General features: G+C 41.3%; 1 non-coding gene across 1 annotated transcript; it reads left to right on the top strand.

Annotated features, from left to right (window-relative positions):
* Positions 1 to 9,937: 9,937 nt before the first annotated feature.
* Positions 9,938 to 10,043, top strand: LOC118492752. Its single transcript, XR_004894754.1, has one exon. It is a non-coding gene; the product is annotated as a small nucleolar RNA R71 (small nucleolar RNA).
* The last annotated feature ends 232 nt before the right edge of the window (positions 10,044 to 10,275 follow it).

Genomic DNA, 10,275 nt, shown 5'->3' with positions numbered 1-10,275 from the left:
TGTTACCCGATGATCAATCAACCCTTACCCAATCCTAATTCTACCCATGATATCTCGATTGCCAACGGCACCAAGAACGATTGGTTTCAAACTAGAAAATCATAAGAATTAACAAGTTACTAACAAACAATCACACACCATAACAAACCAACCATAAAGATTAGAATTGCTATTCTAGAAATTAGGAAATCAAATACAAATTGTCTCAAACAAACCTTCAATCTAGGACAATCATAAAGTGTTTAGCCACACATGGCTCGAATCAACATCCTAACAAAGATATTATTGTTCATACGGATCAAAGACACAAACCGAATGTTAGAGATTGTCCAAAAACAAGCAAGAACCAGCCAATTCGCCCCTGGAATCCCCTCAAAACCGACAATGATTAGAATATGTGAAAAGACCCATCAAAAACCAACTTAGTGTGGCAGTTACACTTTTTCACGCGGCCACCACCGTAATTTACGGTCCTACCGTAAATTACGGTGGACTTGATATATTTACGGTGGAGAAGGACTGATTTACGGCAGCTTCAGGTCATCATCAGGTCCACCGTAAATTACGGTGAGACCGTAATTTACGGTGGTGTCTTGAAATTTCTTCTTTGTTTCATCTTTTGTTCCACGCTCGACCCGTTCATCTCCGAATCCTCCAAAGCTACGTTTAATCCACTTTTTAGCTCCCTAACCGCACCTGAAACATAGACAAGAGTAGTTATCTAATTCAAGATAATTACATGATTAAGTGAAGGATTAATTTGTCTTTTAACATGATTATGGGTTGTCCAATGGACCACCCGTCACATCCCCACACTTAACCGTTGCTTGTCCCAAGCAACTCATAAAATCAGTTTCAAAACAAGTGATCAAACTAAACCAAGCAAAACATGCAATCTTTTTACTAACCCCTTTTTAACACCCAACCAATGCACCCCTCTCTAAATCTCTCCTCTCGGCTACAAGTGAAAACTAGCAAAGATGAGCTAGACACACACTAGGCAAACGGGTGGTTGCACAATCATAAGCTTGTACCTAAATCAATCATTCTCCTAAAATGAGTCAAACATAAATGCAAATCAAAGGGACTTTCAAGGTTGTAACGTGGCTAGGCGTATGGGTAGGAAATGGAATATATATGAAGTAGCGAAAACTTGACCCAGTCTTTTTATTACAAAAATAAGCAAACGAACAACTATCAAACTTAACTACTATACACAAGATAACTAAACACCACTTTTTTTCTTCATTTTTCATTGCTTTTTCTCTCTCTTTTTTTTTAAACAAACAAAAATACAATAACGCATCAAACATATCTACTTCAAACTACTAAAACTACTAATACTATCACTAACACTATAAGACCGGTTCAAATTTTGGGTAAATTTTTAGGTAAGTAGCTAGGGGTAACAATTGATAGGCTTTTAAGGCACAAAATGGGCAACTAAATGTCCAAACCCCCGCCCCTCTCACTACCATGCTCATATATATAATTTATGAGGTCCAACCCCCCAAATCCCACACTCGCTCACACCAACGACTAGGCTACCTAAATGCCCTTATCCTTTCTACATTCATGTCTAACTAAGGACTCAAATCGCATTCAAGCACAAGTTCTAATGCACCCCCACCCGTAGCCACTCTCATCAAAGACAATCATTATTTATATACAAGTGTGGCTACAACTCTCACCAAGAATGAAAAAGGTATCAAGGGTTGCCGGTGCATCAACTTGGGGTTAGTCTAGGGTGTTCAACTTTTCACATCGTTTCGCTTGGCTTTTTTCAAAAACTTCAAAAAATTCCCCCCATCCCCACACTTGGGATACATTGACCCCAATGTATGGCTTTGGAAGGCTTTGATCACTACATTCATTCAACATCAACAAAAGCTTTTTTACTCAAACCCCAACTTTCTTTTTTTATTTTTCATTTTATATATTTTTTTTATGCTTTTCTTCTTTTTAACACACGACACCACCAACAAACACCAACCCAACAAAACAACACAATCATACACCACCCATCCTCCCAACCATAATCAACATAAAACCACAAATATGTACAAATTATACAAAAGAGAGAATACCACCTGATTAATAGTAGCGCGGTCCTGGAGGTCCAAAGATGGATGACATCATGTCATTCCATTCTCCAAATCCAAATGCGCCGATGCTACTCCCTGCTTGTTGTTGGGCTCCCTCCTGCTGCCTCGGGTCAAGCCATTGAGAATGGTGAAGTGGTGGAGTCGGATATGAGACACTACCGTCATAAGGCGGTAACGAGGCATAATCCACATGTTGTGGATCCTCAACAACCGGCCTTCCGGCATGCCAATCTGCATGCATCCTCCTCGCTTGATCGTCATGATATCTATTATTCGTTTCCACCTCTCGGGAATACACCAATGTGCGGTTCCACGACTCTTGGCGATCAAAGCTATGTTTTAACGACCGCTCTATACTTGCACTATTCCTCGTGTTTTGATCATACAACGTCCTCTCCGACCCCGACCATGTATCAAAAATAGATGCCGGAGGGCGTTACCTTTCAATCACTTCTTGCATTGTACCGTTATAAGCCCAACCCGGCTCATAAGTTTGTTGCGCATAGTCGTAAAACATACCACCGTGACCTCCACCATAACCCCCATGACCCACATTCAAGTTCACCCCACCTTGCGGTTGCTCCTCATAATCTTCATCCCCGCTTGGGATCTCTGCTTCACTCTCGGGTTCATCCTCTTCACCCGGTAACAAATCTCTCGCATTCGCCTTAAGAGCTCTCCACCTTTGGCCTTCCGACTTTAACTTGTGATAACGCTCCGTCTGAGTATACGTCCAAACACTCCCCAACTTATCCAACGTAAAAGGCTGGTGCCTTTTTGTTACTCCCCGATCTTCAGATGTTATCGCCTTCTGTTGTTTCATCAATCCCGTAATTATTCGACAATACGGGACGATGTCTCTCCCATACTTATTCCGGCAGATCCATAAGTGGTTCATGATAAGATAACGTATCGGAAAACGTGGAGCCCCATGCATCAACGAATAAAGAACGGGTACCTCCGGAAACCTCACCTGTTCTTTGTCTCCCCTTCGTGGAAGGACATTGAGAAGACAGATTGTATGCAACAATTTAGCTTCTATCTTCAAATTCTTCCGGTATAGAATACCACTGTATTTACCGGGTAAAAATATTGCTGCCAACATATCATTCCATCTAACATGTTTCTCTGGTTTGAGCAAGAGATCATCGAGAGTGGGAACCATGTACTCACGAGCCGGGAGACTGTCATACTTCCCGAGCTTCTTTAACGTGTCGAATGACATCTCCACCGGTACCCCGTGCACCTCGCCAATCAACTTCATCTGTGACGGCTTGTTAAAATTATGACATTTCAAGGTCGCCATCCATTCTTGTATCTCGGTCATAAACAAGTTGCTCTTGTCTTTATCGAAACATTTAAGCGCCGATTCCCATCCTAGCGCCCGAAACTTATCAAACACCCCAAACTGTTGGAACTCCACTTCCCGAACCTCTCGTTCACAAATGAAAGCCGCTGCCTTGTTCTTCAACTTATTCATGCAATCATGGTAGAGTGTCGGTTGCCACTCCTCTGCTTGATCATCTAATGGACCCGAATTCCACACCGGTTTTTCACTCGGATCCAATTCCATCTCTTCTTCACTCCCACTCTCGCTCTCACTTATACGACCCATGTATTGCCTCTTTCTTGGTTGTTGTTCCTTTTGTTTCCCTTTGCCTTTCGATGAAGATGAACTCGATCCCGCTTGTTCTTTTGTCTTAGCCATTTCCTACACACATGAGACAAGCAACAAAAGCAAACACAAAATTAAACCCTCTTTTCCAAAACATCCCCACACTTGCTTGTTATCATGGTTGTAGATGTTAGTGAACCTAAAGTATATCAAAAAAATTTTCAAAAATCGGGCATGGTGTCTTTACAATGTAAAGACACCCAAAAGTTCACTACTTTAACCATAAATCTTACATCTATAACCATTACCATGTTCAAATAACCCATTTCATAATCATATCTAAGAACAAGCAAGTGGGTATGGGCAAATAACCTAAATAACCTTACTTTTCACAATGTAGCATCAATATACAACAAATAAGCTTTCATACCTTTGCTTGAAGATGCTAAAGTGCTTGTGAAACAAAAGCTCCAAAAACCCCCAAATTTTTCGAACTAGGGTTTAGAATTCGGACCCTAAAACTGCGTTTTCTCTTAAGTTTCTTGGCAAAATCAGAATCTACGTGAAAAATTAGTCAAGATAGACTCCGATTTCACTCAGTTTGGTCAAGAATTGAAGGAGTTATGGAGATTGAAGGTGAAGAAGGTTATGAAGGTTATGTGGTTTCTTGTGGGAAGATGGTGATAGAAAGTGAAAGGTGTTGTGTGTGGCTAGGGATTAATCACAAAATCAGATGTTGTTTTTTTTTTATATACAAAAACCGGACCAACATGTTCACAAAAAGTGCGTACCGTAAATTACGGTCAAACCGTAATTTACGGTGAGACCTGGATCATAAATCTTCACCGTAAATCAGTAAAGATGTACCGTAAGGATTACAAGTTTTCATCACTCACCGTAATTTACGGCCATACCGTAAATTACGGTACACTTCTGAACATGAATGGTCACCGTAAATCAGTATAGAATCCCCGTAAAAACCAAACATATTTCATCACCACCGTAAATTACGGTAAAACCGTAATTTACGGTACAAACTGGGCAATTCTGATTCTGAAAAATGTGTAACTTTATGTAGATTTTTTATATTTTTCTCAATTTTCTTTTTCGATTTTTTTTATGTTTTTTTTTATTTTTTTTCAAAAACATGTTAAAAATTACCCTACCCCCTCAAAAATCCCGTGTTGTCCTCAACACAATGTTAGAGTAATTCGTGACCCGAACATCCCCACACTTGTTTCAAACACGGATTTCGAGAAAATACGGCAATTGTGCAAGTTATACAAAACAAAGAAAACAAAACAAAACTATGTACACTACTAAACCTGGGCCTCTCACGGTTGTTCCTCATCAATCGGGCGTAAGATGTAGCCCGCTTTGTCAAGCTCCAAGGTGTTGATGTCGTTCCCATCCAAATACGGTTTGAGCCGATGCCCATTCACCGTTTGTTGCTTATTGGATTGTTCGTCTTCTATATCAACATCACCAAATTTTCCCACTCTTCGGATGATGTAAGGACCCATCCACTTGCTCTTGAGTTTTCCTGCAAACATCTTTAACCTTGAATTGTACAACCACACCTTTTGACCCACTTCGAAGTTCTTTTTCCTTATTTTTGCATCTTGAACTTTCTTCAGTTTGTCTTTGTATGCGGAAGCACATTCATAAGCTTCATCTCTTATCTCCTCGATCTCATTCAATTGCAACTTCCTTGTTCGACCCGCTTCGTCATAATCCGCATTAACAATTTTAATGGCCCAATGCGCTCGATGTGCTAACTCCATTGGTAAATGACACCCCTTCCCATACACCATCCGATAAGGGGTGGTTCCAATTGGAGTTTTGTAGGCCGTTCGATATGCCCACAACGCATCATCAAGTTTACTTGACCAATCTTTTCGATCCGTTCTTACCGTCTTCATGAGAATCTCCTTAATTTGACGGTTGGACACTTCAACTTGTCCACTTGTTTGCGGATGGTACGGTGTCGCCACACGATGGTTCACATTATATCTTTTAAGCAATTTTGCAAAATTAAAATTTTTGAAATGTGAACCGCCATCACTTATTATCACCCTTGGCACACCAAAACAAGTGAATATGTTGGATTGCACAAACTTACACACCACGGAATGATCATTGGTCCTTGTAGCAATGGCTTCTATCCATTTTGTCACATAATCAACCGCAACCAATATATACAAGAACCCATTCGAATTAGGAAACGGACCCATAAAGTCTATCCCCCAAACGTCAAATACCTCCACTACCAAAATCGGTTGTAACGGCATTTCATCCCGTTTCGAAATACTTCCCACTCTTTGACAATTGATGCAATTTCGGGCATACTCACAAGAATCCTTGAAAATCGTGGGCCAATAAAACCCACTAGATAACACCCGATAACCCGTCTTGTTCCCACTAAAATGCCCTCCACATGCCGATGAATGAGCATGAGTCAAAATCTCTAAAACTTCCGTTTCGGGAACGCATCTTCGTATTACTTGGTCGGGTCCAATTTTGAACAAATCCGGTTCATCCCAAATATATTGCTTAACTTGACTTAGAAATTGTTGTCGTCTCTTCTTCGTCCAATGATTCGGAATTGCACCCTTAGCCAAATAATTCACATAATGGGCGTACCAAGGTGCAACAAAAGTAGAAACGGCTAACAATTGTTCATCGGGAAACCGTTCATTAATCTCGCTCGGGTCATCAACACCTTCCAACGGGATTCTGGACAAATGATCCGCAACAACATTTTCACACCCTTTCTTGTCCCGAATCTCGAGATCGAATTCTTGTAACAAAAGCACCCAACGAATCAACCGAGGCTTTGCATCCTTCTTTTCCATTAGATATCGGACCGCGCTATGATCCGAATACACAATCACCTTGCTCCCCCAAATGTAAGCTCTAAACTTGTCCAAGGCATACAGCACCACTAATAATTCTTTCTCGGTTGTGGTGTAATTCAGTTGCGCCTCGGACAAAGTTTTACTTGCATAGTAAATTACCACCGGCTTCTTATCAACTCTTTGACCCAAAACCGCTCCAATGGTCGTATCACTAGCATCACACATAATTTCAAACGGCTTCGACCAATCCGGTGGCTGCAAGATAGGAGCCTTCACCAATTGTTCCTTCAACACATGAAACGCTTGCAAACATTCGTCAGTAAAATCAAAGGGAACATCTTTCAACAATAAGTTACATAAAGGTTTTGTAATTACACTAAAGCCCTTAATAAACCTTCTATAAAACCCCGCATGTCCCAAAAATGATCTCACCCCCTTAACATTCTTTGGTGGGGGTAGAGATGAACTTACCCGAATTTTTGCTTTATCCACCTCCATTCCCCGGTCCGAAATCACATGCCCCAACACAATACCCTCTTGAACCATAAAATGGCTCTTTTCCCAACTTAAGACCAAGTTTGTCTCCACTCACCTTTTCAACACTTTTTCTAACTCATCAAGACAAGAGTCAAAACTTGGCCCAAAAATGGAAAAATCATCCATAAACACTTCAAGAGACTCCCCCACCATGTCCGAAAATATACTCATCATAAATCTTTGGAATGTGGCGGGGGCGTTACATAGTCCGAATGGCATTCGCCGAAAGGCAAATGTACCATATGGACATGTAAACGTGGTTTTGTGTTGGTCGTCCGGGTGAATAGCAATTTGGTTATATCCCGAGTACCCATCCAAAAAACAATAGTATTTTTGACCGGAAAGTTTTTCAAGATTTGGTCAATAAAGGGTAACGGGAAATAGTCTTTGGAGGTAGCTGCGTTTAATTTCCTATAATCGATACAAACTCGCCACCCGGTTACCGGGCGGGTGGCGATTTGCTCACCTTGCTCGTCTTTTATTACCTGAATGCCCGACTTTTTAGGCACTACCTGAGTCGGACTTACCCACGCACTGTCCGAAATGGGATATATGATCCCTGCATCCAACCACTTGATAACTTCTTTCTTTACCACCTCTCTCAGATTCGGGTTTAACCTTCTTTGTGTTTCCCGTGACGGGTTTGCATCCTCACTTGTAATGATTTTGTGCATTACAATGGAAGGACTAATACCCTTTAAATCAACTATTGTCCACCCAATTGCTGCCTTGTGAGCCTTTAACACCCGTATCAACTCCTCCTCTTGAGCTACCTCCAAATTAGAAGCAATGATCACCGGTAAAGTGTCATTGTCCCCCAAAAATACATATTTTAGATGCTTTGGTAGCTCTTTCAATTCCACACTTGGTGGACATTCCAAGGAAGGCTTTGTGCCCGAATTAATTTCCACCGGTAGAGTATCCGTTTGGTGAGTCCATGGCGGTCTTCCTTGTTTTACCGCAAGAGCCTCTTGCTCTTTCTCTTCTTTTTCCAAATCACATGCGTGCACCTGCAAAGACACACCACGAACACAAGAACCCACAATCTCTTCCTCGAACTCCTTTGGGTCATATTCATCTATGAAGTTTGCTACAAAACACTCATCATAAACATTAGTACCATTAGTAAAAACGTTTAATCTCATCTTTCTATTACCGAATGTCATGTCGACCGTACCATATCGACAATCAATAACGGCATGTGCGGTGTTTAAAAACGGCCGACCCAAAATAATATTTTGTTGTTGAATTGGGTCCGCGGATGAGTAGTCTAGCACAAGAAAGTCCACGGGATAATAGAACTCATCAACCTTAACTATCACATCCCGTGCAATCCCCCGAGGAAGTTTATGAGACAAATCGGCTAATACCACCGTTGTCTCAACCCGTTTCAATGGACCAAAATCATATTGGTCGTATAACCCCCCGGTAAGATACTTACTCCGGCTCCAAGATCCAATAACGCCCTCGCAGTTTGAAAATTTCCTACTTGAATATTTATAAAAGGCGTTCCCGGATCTTGTAACTTAGGAGGAATATCTCCTTTTAAAACCGCGCTTACCCGCTCCTTCAAATCAACCAATTTAGGCACTTTTTGTTGCCTCTTTTGGGTACACAATTCTTTTAAAAACTTCGCGTAAGCAGGTACCTGTTTAATAGCTTCAAGCAAAGGAAGATTGATTTTAACCTGTTTAAAAACCTCCCACATTTCCTCTTTTTGAGGACCCCGTTTTGAAATAAAATTTTTTCTACCCGGATCCAATAAAGCCGAGGGAAATGGTACTTCACTAGATCTCTCACCCTCATTTATCTTTTCTTTTTCTTTACTAGCTTCGGGTTTTTCAAAATCGGTTTTTTTAGAAGAAACAATAGGTAATTCATTTTCTTCCTCACTATCTTGACCCGTTATATCTTCAACCACCCCATCAACCAAATCCGGTGAAGGATTGGTTTTATACTCCTTCCCACTCCTCAAAACACTTACATGATGAATGGGAACATGATTACCTCTAGAAGTACCATGAGATGGGTTTACCTTAGAGTCGCTTGGTAATTGACCTTTATTTTTCTTCAATTCTGACACTTCAGTTGCAAGTTGACCCATTTGGGTGGTCAAAGTTTGAATGGCCTTATCTCGGGCCTCATCTTTTTGTATACGAGCATCATCCATTTGGTTTCTCTTTTGCATCTCCGCTTGCATGCTCTTCAACATATCCATCATTTCGTTTCCACCCGAAGACCCCCCTTGTTCTTGACCCGTTTGGTATTGCTTTTGATAACCTTGGTTATTTCCGCCTCGATATCCACCTTGGTTATTGTAAGATTGGCGTGAACGAAAGTTACCTTGGCTACCTTGAAAATTCGGATTTGCTTGATTTGAAGGGTTCCCATATCTAAAATTCGGGTGGTTCCTCAACCCGGGGTGGTAGGTATTAGAGTTCATGTTGTTGTAGTTCCTACCACCTCCTCCTTGACCTTGACCTTGAATCGCATGGACTTCCTCGTATTGCCCGTCCAACATCCCTTGGCAATTTTCAGCCGCATGACCTATTTCATTACACAAAGCACAAACATCATATATTTGGTTAGTGGTTTGAACATTACCATCATCTATGGCGTGCACTTGCGGTCGGGTAGTGGTCGGTCGGGCTCTTCTTGAGGCTTGAGCTTTCCTTTTTGATGTAGTTGCCATGCTTTCCAAGAACTCCCAATCATCATTCTCATAGTTTGTTCCAAAAGTCCCACCGGTGATAGACATCAAATCACGTGCATCTTCGAAACTCAACCCCTCGTGAAAGGCATTCATCAACTCCCACAATTCAATTCCATGGTGAGGGCAATTTTTAATCATCATATTGAAACTCTCGAATGCCTCATGAAACATCTCACCATGTTGTTGTTGGAAGCTTCTCAACCCCTTCCTTGCATCGTTGGTCTTTTGGGCGGTGTAAAACTCATCCAAGAAAGTTTGTTGCATCTCCCCCCATGTATATATGGATGCCGAAGGTAACGTGTAGAACCATTTTTTCGCCTTCTCTTCCAAGGAGAATTGGAACAAAACCAATTTAATATCGTCAGCTGAAAACCCTTGGCTCCCAAGAGTGTTGCAAATCGAGTCATAAGCCTCTAAATGAAAATAAGGCTCCTCCGTTGCCAACCC

Source organism: Helianthus annuus, chromosome 5 (genome assembly GCF_002127325.2).
Source record: "Helianthus annuus cultivar XRQ/B chromosome 5, HanXRQr2.0-SUNRISE, whole genome shotgun sequence".
In the NCBI taxonomy this organism is placed as follows: Eukaryota; Viridiplantae; Streptophyta; class Magnoliopsida; order Asterales; family Asteraceae; genus Helianthus; species Helianthus annuus.
Note: the sequence above shows the minus strand (reverse complement) of the source record. Positions and strands in the feature narration are given on the sequence as shown.